This window comes from Arachis stenosperma, chromosome 1 (assembly GCF_014773155.1).
Source record: "Arachis stenosperma cultivar V10309 chromosome 1, arast.V10309.gnm1.PFL2, whole genome shotgun sequence".
Taxonomy (NCBI): Eukaryota; Viridiplantae; Streptophyta; class Magnoliopsida; order Fabales; family Fabaceae; genus Arachis; species Arachis stenosperma.
Genome location: NC_080377.1, coordinates 65,941,506 through 65,953,973, shown reverse-complemented (window position 1 = coordinate 65,953,973; position 12,468 = coordinate 65,941,506). Strand labels below are relative to the sequence as shown.

The window sequence follows — 12,468 nt, the reverse complement described above, 5'->3', positions numbered from 1 at the left end:
GATTTTCCTAAGGGTTTAAACGTCTCTGAAACCCTTGACTCCCTCCATTATTTTTTTTCAATCAACATCACTGCCTTTAAAGCACTCAACTTTCAATATTCCAAGCAAGATACAACTTTTCCCTCATCAATCTAGGTTATTTTGATCTAATTAGGTAATTAATATGATATTTGCTTGTTCAATCCTTTAGTCCTCATGGGAAAGATATCCACTCACCGTGGTATTACTTGAACGATCTGGTGTACTTGCCGGTATACGTGAGCTTTAATTTTTGTTCATCAAGTTTTTGGCGCCGTTGTCACAGATTAATTGATATTGACAACATGCATTTAGTTAAATCACTAACTTAGATCTTTTTTATTTTCCTTTCTTTTATTTTTTGTTTTATTTCTTTTCCTTTCTTTTCTTTATTTTGTTTGATTCTTCTTTCTTCTGTTTTTATTCTTTCTTTTATTCCGCAAAGTACATTTGATCTTTTGTATTTTTTTTTTTTTTGCATGCAGGAGAAGAGGAAGAGAGAATGGCAGTAGATAATGAAAGTTTAGTCCGATCAAGGAAGGACATCGCTTCCTTTTCTCAAAAGGAAAATGAATCTGTCCTTGAAGCATGGAAGAGATATAAAAAATATACTCAAAGTATGTCCACATCATGACTTACCAAAATGGCTTCTGATCTAATTTTGTTACGAGGGAATCCTTCAACCCTCAAAAATCACTATTGATTCATTGGTTGGAGCCTCATTACAAAAGAAGACAACCAAAGAAGCATTGGCAGTGATGGAGGATGGCACTAGTGGAAGGTGCCATGAAATAACCAAACTCTCAATCTAAAAGACTTAAACGTCAAGCTAGTGATGTTAAAGAAGTGCTTGTTGGAAGACAACCCAACCATGATTAGTTTTCCATTTCTCTTCTTTCTTTTAGCACGTCGTTTCTTACATTGCATCCTTAGTTTCTTCTGCATGCATGCATCATCAGTTATTTCAAGCTTAAAAAATGGGAGTGGAACGCCCAGTGAACATGTCACACACCCGTCATCCCTTCCACTTGTGACATGCACGCTTGGTGGCTGTGTTGGAAAGCCCGACGTATGAAGGCATGACAAGAAGGCACACCCGATGAACATGCTCACAAGCTCGGTGGCCAACCAAATTTCACAAGCCACGCCCGGTGGTTATATGTAGAAGCCCGGGGTATGATATGGACACACTCCCAGGAAATACACTCACCTAGTTTTCAAAAATTAATTTTAGATTTCAAAAGTTTATTCATATATAAAGATTTTGAATCATTTTATTGTCTTGTGATTATGTTGTCACCATGAAAGAAAGTTATCACCATGCATGCACGACACATCAATTCAGTTACTCATCAAACATGCATGTGTTTATCTTTCCTAAGTTCTACTTTTGTCAAAATTTCACATGCACTCACATGTCTGCATAAATTTAAGAATTGAAAGTTTTGCATGTAACCCTTAATTTTCGTTGATTCTCTCTGCATAGTGATGAGCGGATAATTTATACGCTTTTTGGCATTGTTTTTAGTATATTTTTAGTATATTTTAGTTAGTTTTTATTATATTTTTATTAGTTTTTAGTTAAAATTTACTTTTCTGGACTTTACTATGAGTTTGTGTGTTTTTCTGTGATTTCAGATATTTTCTGGCTGAAATTGAGGGTCATGAGCAAAAATCTGATTCAGAGGCTGAAAAGGACTGCAGATGCTGTTGGATTCTGACCTCCCTGCACTCGAAGTGGATTTTCTAGAGTTACAAAAGCTCAATTGGCACGCTCTCAACGGCGTTGGAAAGTAGACATCCTGGGCTTTCCAGCAATGTATAATAGTTCATACTTTGCCCGAGATTTGATGGCCCAAACCGGCATTGCAAATCAGCTTCAGAATTCCCAGCATTTAACGCCGGAACTGGCATAAAAATTGGAGTTAAACGCCCAAAATGGCATAAAAGATGGCGTTTAACTCCAGAAAAAGTCTCTACACATGAAAGCTTCAATGCTCAGCCCAAGCACACACTAAGTGGACCCCGGAAGTGGATTTTTACGTCATTTACTCATTTATGTATACCCTAGGTTACTAGTTCACTATTAATAGGATCTTTTGACATTGTATCTACACCTCATGACACTTTACATGTTTCTCATTGTATCTTCTACAGCATGAGTCTCTAAACCCCATGGTTGGGGGTGAGGAGCTCTGCTGTGTCTTGATGGATTAATGCAATTACTACTGTTTTTCATTCAATCATGCTTGCTTCCATTCTAAGATATCACTTGTTCTTAAACCTGATGAATGTGATGATCCGTGACACTCATCATCATTCTTAACTATGAACGTGTGCCTGACAACCACCTTCGTTCTACCTTAGATTGAGTAGATATCTCTTGGATTCCTTAATCAGAATCTTCATGGTATAAGCTAGAATAGATGGCGGCATTCAAGAGAATCCGGAAGGTCTAAACCTTGTCTGTGGTATTCTGAGTAGGATTCAATGATTGAATGACTGTGACGAGCTTCAAACTCCTGAGGGCTGGGCGTTAGTGACAGACGCAAAAGAATCACTGGATTCTATTCTAACCCGATTGAGAACCGACAGATGATTAGCCGTGCTGTGACAGAGCGCGTTGAACATTTTCACTGAGAGGACGGGAGGTAACCATTGACAACGGTGAAACCCTACATACAGCTTGCCATGGAAGGAGCCTTGCGTGTTTGAAAAAGAAGACAGTAGGAAAGCAGAGGTTCAGAAGACAGAACATCTCCAAAACCTCAACCTGTTCCCCATTACTGCAAAACAAGTACTTATTTCATGTTCTTTTGCTTTTTGCAATCAACCCTGATAATTATTGATATCCTGACTAAGAGTTACAAGATAACCATAGCTTGCTTCAAGCCGACAATCTCCGTGGGATCGACCCTTACTCACGTAAGGTATTACTTGGACGACCCAGTGCACTTGCTGGTTAGCTGTGCGGGATTGCAAAAGTGTGATTGCAATTTCGTGCACCACATAGCATGCACACCACACACCTCACTTCAGATTTTCTTATAAATACGTTCATAAGCCATCACTCACTCCACACACTACACATTCTTCTTCTTCTTCTTCTATATTTCATTCTCAAAACCGTATCCAAAATCTTAAGTTTGGTGTCAGCTATCCTTCTGTGTTTTAATTTATCATCCAAAGATGTCATTGTTTAAGAAAAGAAAAGGTAAGGAACCGGCCACCCATTATATGATACTCCTAGTTTCGTTCCCTATTACATCAAGAACAATATAATCAATGGTTGATAATAAAGAAATCAACCTAGAAGTAAAGTTTTATTTGAAGCTCGGAGAATAACCGGAGATTTCGAATGAGATAGCAAGAAGAAAATGGAAAATCTAGGCTAACTCACCCAAATAATTGGGAGCCACTTTAGCATGAGAATTCTATGCCAATGCATGAAAAACAAACAATGATGCAGTTCTAGGGTTCAAGATATATGCACGGGGAAAGAACATTGATTTTGGTTCCAAGAGTGTTAGATGAATTCTCCGCATCCCTCCTCAACCTCACATCTTAGGGAATGATTACCATGACTATGGGATGAGGCTGACATGAGACAAACGACTAGGGAAAGTCCTCCAAGATATTTGCATTCCAGGCATGCAGTGGACGTTGAGTATAAGCCGAGAGCCACTCACACTAAAAAGGACTCAACTGATCTCTGTTGTTAAGGAATGGTTGGATTTCATTCAACATAACATAATTCCAACCTCCAGTTATTCTGAAATAACAGTGGAGAGAGTGGTTCGTATCCATTCCATCATTAGGGGAAAGAGATAAGAGTAGAAGAACTCATCCCCTACTGTATAAGCTTCTTTGCGAAGAATGGGAAAACACGGATAAAACCCAAATTTTTTGGAATCATCCACCAACTGTGCCAAGCAGCTAGTGTATCTATTGACAAAGATATTCCCTCCGACATGAAATGACCATCACTAAGGCAATGATGGAGAGAGCCGCAAGATGGCACATCTATGGAGACCAAATAGGAGAACCTCAACAACATCCTCACTCCTCTTCTTCAAGCACGAGAAATTCATCCTCCTACACTAGAATTCCAAGCAGGGCCAAGTCATCCCAAAACTTAAGAAGTTGACTTTCAACAGTTCTATAGAGAATTTTAATAGTTTTAGCGGGATATGGAACAGCGTTACCGGGAAACACAAACCAAGCTCAACTATCTCTGCATGACTATGCACGATGCACATTTGATGCATCCGCATCTTTAGTTATTTTTTCTTTATAATTTCATTCAATAAGCTAATTATTCTTGTTAGAAAAGCAATGATTTTATGATTTAGTGAGCATTACTTTGAGTTAGTTTGAATTCATTTATTATAGGAGAATTTAGAGGAGAACTAGCAAAGATCAAGGAGGAAGAAGAGGCTAGAAATCATCATAAAGAAGAGGCATAAAAAGGAGAATCAAACAGAAATCTCTCTAGACCAAATAGAGAGCTCCCTGGGCAAGAAATCACCAAAGGAAGCTATGCGTACAATGTGGTAGACCATGCGTGCAACGTGAAGAGCAAAACAGAGGCCAATTGGTGCCAAATCAAGCCATGCGTTGTACGTGGGAGCCCATGCGTTGCACTTGAAGATCAAATAGAGATCAATTTCACTACATGGAGCCATGCGTCTCACATAGAGCTTGGTCCGTTGCACTTGGAACATCAAACAGAGGCCAATTGTGCCAAGGAAGGGATATGCACTGTACATGGGAGGTTATGCGTACAACACACCACATGGGCCACTCTCAGGGGGCTTAATTCACTCACCAAATACTCTAATTCTTCAAACACTTAAGTAGGTAACTCAAGGCTTAACCTAAGCCTAAAGTCAAACATTAATTGCCAATTGTGGAGAATGTCAAAAAAGCTTATCTTGAAGGAAAAACTCTAGAAGAAGAATTAATTAATGAGATTTGACTTGATTTGATTTATTTTTTTTTAGAATTAGTTTGAATTCTGAATTAGTTTTAGGGTTAGTATAAAAAAAAGGAGCCACATATGTGAGCTCCCTCTCCCATCTATTTTACAATTTAGAATTTTGGTTTTTCTTTTATCATGAGAAACTAATCTCTTCTTGTTAATGTTAGGAGCTCTGTTTATTACCATGGATTAATGTTATTACTTTTTTCTTCTTGATTTATGCATTGATGTTTTCTTAAGAATTTGGTTTTATTTCTTCATCACAAGGGTTTGAGTTTATTAAAAAATAGCTTGAATCTGAATTGAATTCTATATGCAACTTGGAAAAGATTGTTTAATAGAATTAGGCTTGAAAACCTCTTCTTTCAATTCTAAAAGTTTTGAACTTGGCTTAATAAGTGACATTGAATCAATTGGGTTTAAATCTTAAAGAATTGTGTGGCTTATGAATCAGTACGTATGCTTTATCTCTTATAATAATTGATTGATCAAGGAATTGACGATTTGTTAAGTTAAGGTTAAACGGATTGCCAGGGAATTGGGGTTTGGTTAATTAAGGTTCGCCAACATGATCAAGATAGAGGGTGAAAAATATTTTTCTTGAAGTTTTAAACATCTCCGAAACCTTAGCATTCCATTCATACTATTTTCTAAACAGTTTATAAATCGCTTTCATTTAATCTTCTATTTTTGCTATTTGATATTGCTGAAAGCCAATTCTGCAATTGTCTAGTTATAATAATCGATTAACTCTTGTATGCTCAGTCCGTTAATCCTCATGGGAATGATAACTCACTCGTTGTGATATTACTTGATACGATTTGGTGCACTTGCCGAGTTTTGGCTTTGCAAAATTCTGCATCATATTTTTGGCACCGTTGTTGGGGATTAACCGAGATTGACATCAAACCAGTTAATTGATTGCCTACATTAGACCTTTATTTTTCTATCTTTTTAATGTTTCATCTTACCCAGAATTTCCTTCATTGTGACATTTAAAATTCTCTTTGCTTTTCATTGCTTTTGCATGTAGAAAAATAAAGACAAAGAATCTCTCTTGTTTGATCCAAAAATTGAGATAACTTTTGAATAATTAAGGAAGAAATCTAATATTCAAGAGGAGTAAAATCAGGAGGAGGAAATCCAAGAGAAACTTGAGCAAGAAAGCATGGCAAATAATAATGCTAATGCAAGGAAGACTCTTGGAGACTTTGTTACCCCCACGAGCAATAGTTGTGGGAGTAGCATAGTGAGGCTCACTGTGGAGTGAAAAAAAACTTGTAGTTGAAGCCTCAACTCATCTCTTTGGTGCAACAAAATTGCGAATTCAGTGAGAGCCCTCAAGAAGATCCTAATTTGTTCATCTCTAGCTTCCTACAAATATGTGACACTATCAAATCCAATGGTGTCTCTTGTTCCGGGGTTACCTGAAACGTGTAGCTCGGTCGTCTGGAGAGGCCCGAGGTGGGGGTTCTGGGACCCGAGCTTTCATGTGCAGAACGGTTGGTGGTTGTACCTGCAATGACACTCCGATGCTTAAGTTAGCATGGGTCCAAGCAGATATGTGTAGAATGTGGAATGAATCTCATACCTGGGCGTTCCAGTGTATTTATAGTAGTTGGCCGTGATCTTCCCTGGATAAGATATTCTTATCTTATCTTATCTTTTGGGAGTTTTATCTCTATCTTTGTGGAACCGCCTTTTCTAGGCCCTTTCGGCCTTCAGGTTTTGGGCTGTGTTCCTTTTGATGGGCCTTCCTTTGCTTCATTGTCCGAGGTCCGACCTTTAGGCGTGGGCCTTAGGACGAGGTCGGACCTCTTGTGGATCTGCCGAGTTGGAGGAGCTCGGTCAGGGTATGAACAGTGCCCCTGCCCGAGTTCGTCCTTTTTGGGAGGTCGAGCTCGGGCATAGTAGTTTTTCAAAATTCGAAAAATGGCCGTTCCTGCATTTATTGCATTTTACCGTTTCTCCTCGATTTCCGTTCGGGCTCTGTGAAGGCATTATTTATTTGCTCCCTTCCTGTTTTTCTAAGTTTTGCCATCTCCTTTTTCGAGCACCGCTTCTTCTCCCTCTTTGTTCTTCTTCCCCGAATCTTTCCGTGTGTCTTTCCGGGGTTTCATCTGCGCCGCCGTTTCGCTCTCCTTGATTCGGAGCTCTTTGCCTTCGTTTTCTTTCTTCCAGGTTTGTTTCCCATGTTTTTCTTGTGATCATATGCTTCTGTTCTTTGTGTGGCTCTTGTTTGTTTCTTTTTTTCTTTACGCCTGGGTTGCCCCAAAAAGAGGCGCCGCCGTTGTTGTTTGCATATGGGGGGGGCTCTTTTTTGTTCTCTGGCATTTTTGTTTCGGGTTTTGCTGAATGGGTTTTTTGCTGTCTTCTTTTATGTGATTTTTGCTTGCTGTTGTATTCTTCTTTGTAGGTAAGAATTTTATGTCTCGAAAGGTTCTTCAAGCGATGTCGACCAAGATTCCAAGTGGTCTTGGTTGGGTAGACCCTCTTCCTCTAAAAGTCCCTTCTGTGGTAGATTCTGAGTATTTAGCTAGGTTCCGTAGGCACTGTAGCATATGTGAAAATAGGGAGTCTGAGAGGGATTATGAACTAGTAGCCCCGGATTCCGAGGAGAGAGTGTGCTTCCCGTCCTTAGATAGTTCCGAGAAGCTCTTCTTTTATGCTTATGATTGTTTTTTCTCTAAGCTGAGTGTCCGACTTCCTTTTACCGACCTGGAGTCCGAGGTGTTATGGTCTTGTAACCTTGCCCCTACGCAGCTCCATCCGAATTCTTGGGCGTTTTTAAAGCTGTTTCAACTTTTGTGTCAGTTTTTGGGCGTCGTTCCCTCTATTTCTCTTTTTTCCTATTTGTTTGTGCTGACGAAGCCGGGGTCGGGTGGGGGGAAGGTATCTTGGGTCTCTTTTAGGGCTAACCAGGGAAGGAAGTTTTGTACCCTGTATGATGAGTCCTTTCACGATTTTAAGAACTTTTATTTCAAGGTCCGGGCTACTGGAGACGTCCGACCTTTCTTTCTAGATGAGAGTGGGGAGCCTTCTTTTCCTCTTTGTTGGCAGGAGAATGTAGTGTCTACTAAGTATACTTTTGAGAGTCTAGATGAGGTGGAGCAGGCTTTTGTGGGTGTGGTAAGCAGTTTATGGGGTCGGGCACCTCACTTGGACACGAAGAAAATGTTGGGAGATCCAAGCCTTCTCCGTTCCGAGTTAGGTAGTTCCCGACCTCTCCGAGATTTAGTATTTTTGGCTTTGCTTGTTTTGGTGGAATTTCTGTTGTGGTAATCCTTTTTTCTTTTATTTGTGCAGAGATGTCTTCTCAGGCGGATTCCATGAAGTTCCTTCGTCGGACGAAGAAGTCTGTGGCCGCTCGGAATATTGAGGCTGGGGGGGCTTCTGCCCGATCTTCTCCGGAGAAGACTACTGTGGGTGTCACTACTCGGTCAAAGACTATTCCGACTCCCCAGTTCCAGCTATAAATCAAGATCCTCCGACCTCTGGACCTGCTACCTCTTCTCCTCCTTCGTCCTCAGGTCCTCCTCCCAAGAAACAGAAGACCTTTCAGGAGCCTGCGGGTTTTAATGACAAGGATTTCGATGCTCTTGGTTGGGTTGAGCAGCATATTCTTCCTCAGACTTTTATTTCTACTGATGATGTGTCTATGGAGCACCATTTTCAGTATATGGCGCGGAGCTGTGTCCGGATGGCTAGTCTTCATGCCGCTATTGCCCGGGAGTTCAAGAAATCCCCTATTGGTGCGACTAGTTCCCGACTTGAGAAAGCTCAGTCTGAGTTAGAGAGAATTAGTAAACTGAAGGCTGCTAGGATTGCTGAGCTGGAGGAGTCTTTGGAGAAGGAGAAAGCTAAAGCTACCGCGGCTGTGGCGGCGGCAAGTTCGTCCGAGGAGATGGCGAAGGCGGCGAAGGAGAGTTATACTCGGGCACTTGCCGAGCTTGTGGAGACAAAGGAGAAGTTGCAATCTGCTCGGGATGATTTTTACGAGCTAGAAGGGCATGTGGCTAAGGGCATGGATGCTATGTATGAAAATTTGAAGGCTCAGGTCCGGGTTCTTGCTCCTGACCTGGATCTGAGTTTATTTAGTACGGATAACGTTGTTGTGGAGGGTAAGATTGTTCCTGCTCCCAACAAGGATGAGGTTCCGGTGTCCGACCCCAAGGTTCCGGTGTCCGATCCCACAGTTCCGGTCGCGAGCCCGACTTCACCTTTGGCCGGGGATGGATCTGGTGTGGAGGTTTTAAATCGAGATGACGGTGCCGTCGATGCTGTCCCGATTTCTATGTTCCTTCCGCAGCCTTCTGTTGATGCGGCGTCCGGAAAGGATCTTTGATTTTCTGTACTCCTTTTTATCTTTTGATTTTTTGCCCGGCCTGTGGGCTCTTTTGTTTTTGGATGGTTTCTGTGAACGCTTTGGACACCTTTTTTGCTTTTAGCTACTCGTAGTAACTTTTTAGCTTATTATGCGGTGTTTTTGTTCGCATTTTGACTTTTTGCTCCGCTTTTATGCTTTTTAGTTGTCTTTGGATAACAACCTTTTAGCTAGCGCTTTTTTCTTTAAAACTTTCGTTTTTTCCTTTTGATTTCGTTTTTTTCGCTTGTACTTTTTAGTTGTTTTTTCAACTTTTTAGTAAGCGTTTTCGAAATCTTTGTTTTTGCCGTTTTAAGGCTTCCTTTTCGGGTCCGGGCTTTTTCTCGGACCTCGGTCTTGGCGGTCGAGTACACCCTTTGTTGGGTCCGACCTTATCATTGGTCGGCCTTTTAAGTTATTTTTGTAATCTCTTTTTATTTGGCTTTTTGAGCCTTTTCAGAGTTACTTTATAACTTCTCACATTAATTTGAACCTCGTCGCTTTTATCTTTGCTGACCTTGTGCGGTCTTTCGGCAATGATTTTTTGCGTTTTGTCGAGCATAAATTAATGCGCCTTGGCGGGGTACTTTTTCAGGATTTGTTTCATCACGAGGAAGAACAAAAGAAAATAGAAAAATTTGATTAGTATTAAAAAAGAAAGAATATTTACAGAGTGTTTACCCTTGACTAGGTCGGGTGCCTTACTTGACCGGGTGTCTCATTAAAAAACCCTTGTAGGGAAAAAGAGTACACCTCGGGTCAAATTTTTCTAGCTGTAGTACCGTCTTAGATTACAGGCGTGCCAGGTCCTGGGCAGCTCATTGCCTTCTAGGTCGGATATTTTGTAGTAGCCTGTTCCTAAGACTTCTGTTACTTTGTAGGGTCCCTTCCAATTTGCAGCTAGCTTCCCTTCTCCCGACTTTTGTGTTCCGATGTCATTTCGGATTAGAATCAGGTCGTGAATGGAGAAGCTTCGTTTTATTACTTTCTGATTGTATCTGAGGGCCGTTCGCCGTTTTAAGGCTTCTTCTCGGATCCGAGTTCTTTCTCGGACTTCGGGGAGGAGGTCGAGTTCTTCCTTTTGTGCCTGCGGGTTACCTTCTTCGTTGTAGAAGATGACTCTGGGTGACCCTTCATCTATTTCGATAGGAATCATTGCCTCCATCCCATAAGCTAGTCGGAATGGTGATTCTCCCGTTGTAGAGTGTGGAGTTGTCCGATATGCCCAGAGTACCTGGGGGAGCTCCTCGGCCCATGCCCCTTTGGCCTCTTGGAGTCTTCGTTTTAACCCGGCCAAGATGACTTTATTTGCAGCCTCCGCTTGTCCATTGGCTTGTGGGTGCTCGACTGAGGTGAATTGCTGTTTGATTTTTAGTTCGGCCACCAGGTTCTGAAAACTTGTGTCCGTGAACTGTGTCCCATTGTCTGTTGTGATGGAGTAGGGGACTCCGAACCTTGTGACGATGTTTTTGTATAGGAATTTGCGGCTTTTCTGAGCCGTGATGGTGGCTAAGGGTTCAGCCTCGATCCACTTTGTGAAGTAGTCGACCCCTACTATGAGCTACTTGACTTGCCCCGGTCCTTGGGGGAACGGGCCGAGTAGGTCAAGTCCCCATTTTGCGAAGGGCCATGGTGCGGTGATGCTGATGAGGTCTTCGGGTGGTGCCTTGTGAAAATTGGCGTGTTTTTGGCAGGGGGCATATTTTCACAAACTCCGTTGCGTCTCTTTGCAAAGTTGGCCAGTAGAACCCGGCCCGGACTACTTTCTTGGATAATGCCCGAGCTCCGAGATGGTTCCCACACATGCCTCCGTGGACTTCTTCGAGGACGTTCTTGGTTTCCGAGGTCGGGACGCACCTAAGGAGGGGGTTTGAGAATCCTCTTCTGTATAATACGTCGTGAATTAGTGTATAATTCTGGGCGTCTTTCGTGAGTCTTTTAGCTTCCTTTCTTTCGGCGGGGAGAGTTCCCGACTTCAGGTAGTTGAGTATGGGGGTCATCCCTCCTTGTTGTTGGTTGGATATATTTAGCGTTTCTTCCTCTCTTAACACGGAGGGGGATTGTAAGGTTTCCTGGAGGAGACTTCTGTTGTTGCCTCCGGACTTGGTGCTGGCGAGCTTTGAGAGGGCGTCTGCCCGGGCGTTTTGTTCCCGAGGTATGTGCTGGATCTGTATCTCTGAAAAGTGGCGTAATTGCGCTTGTGTTTGGTCCAGGTATTTTTTCATAGTTGGGTCTTTGGCCTGGTAGCTTCCATTTACCTGTGACGTGACGACCTGGGAGTCGCTGAAGATCATAATTCTCTGGGCTCCGACCTCTTCGGCTAGTTTTAGACCTGCTAGTAGGGCCTCGTATTCGGCTTGGTTGTTTGAAGCCTGGAACTCGAATTTTAGGGATAGTTCTATCCGCGTTCCTTGGTCGCTTTCGAGTATAACCCCGGCTCCGCTTCCTGTTTTGTTTGAGGACCCGTCGACATACAGGTTCCATGAGAGTGGGGTTCCAGGGGTCTCAGTGTATTCTGCGATGAAGTCGGCTAGATACTGAGATTTTATGGCAGTCCGGGCTTCATAGTGGAGGTCGAACTCGGACAGTTCCACCGCCCATTGCAGTATTCGTCCTGCCAGGTCTGTTTTTTGGAGGATGTGTCTCATGGGTTGGTTTGTCCGGACTTTGATGGTGTGGGCTTGAAAGTAGGGACGGAGCCTCCGAGCTGTGAACACTAGGGCGTAGGCGAATTTTTCTATCTTCTGATAGTTTAATTCGGCCCCTTGTAGTGCCTTGCTTACAAAGTATATGGGGTGTTGTCCTTGGTCATTTTCTCGTATTAATGCTGAAGCGACTGCCCGATGTCCAACCGAGAGGTATAGTACGAGTTCTTCTCCTTTTAAAGGTCGGTTTAGAATTGGTGGCTGCCCGAGGAATTCCTTGAATTCTTGAAAGGCTTTTTCGCACTCCGGGGTCCATGAGAAGGGTTTCCCTTTCTTTAGGAGTGAGTAGAGAGGTAGTGACTTTATTGCTGAACCTGCCAAGAATCTTGATAGGGCGGCTAGCCTTCCATTCAGTTGTTGTACTTCTTTGACACTCGTCGGGCTTTCATATTGAGTATCGC

General features: G+C 42.3%; 1 non-coding gene across 1 annotated transcript; it reads right to left on the bottom strand.

Annotated features, from left to right (window-relative positions):
* Positions 1 to 547: 547 nt before the first annotated feature.
* LOC130949315 (small nucleolar RNA R71) lies at positions 548 to 655 on the bottom strand. The gene has a single exon (XR_009073365.1). It is a non-coding gene; the product is annotated as a small nucleolar RNA R71 (small nucleolar RNA).
* Between the last annotated feature and the right edge of the window lie 11,813 nt (positions 656 to 12,468).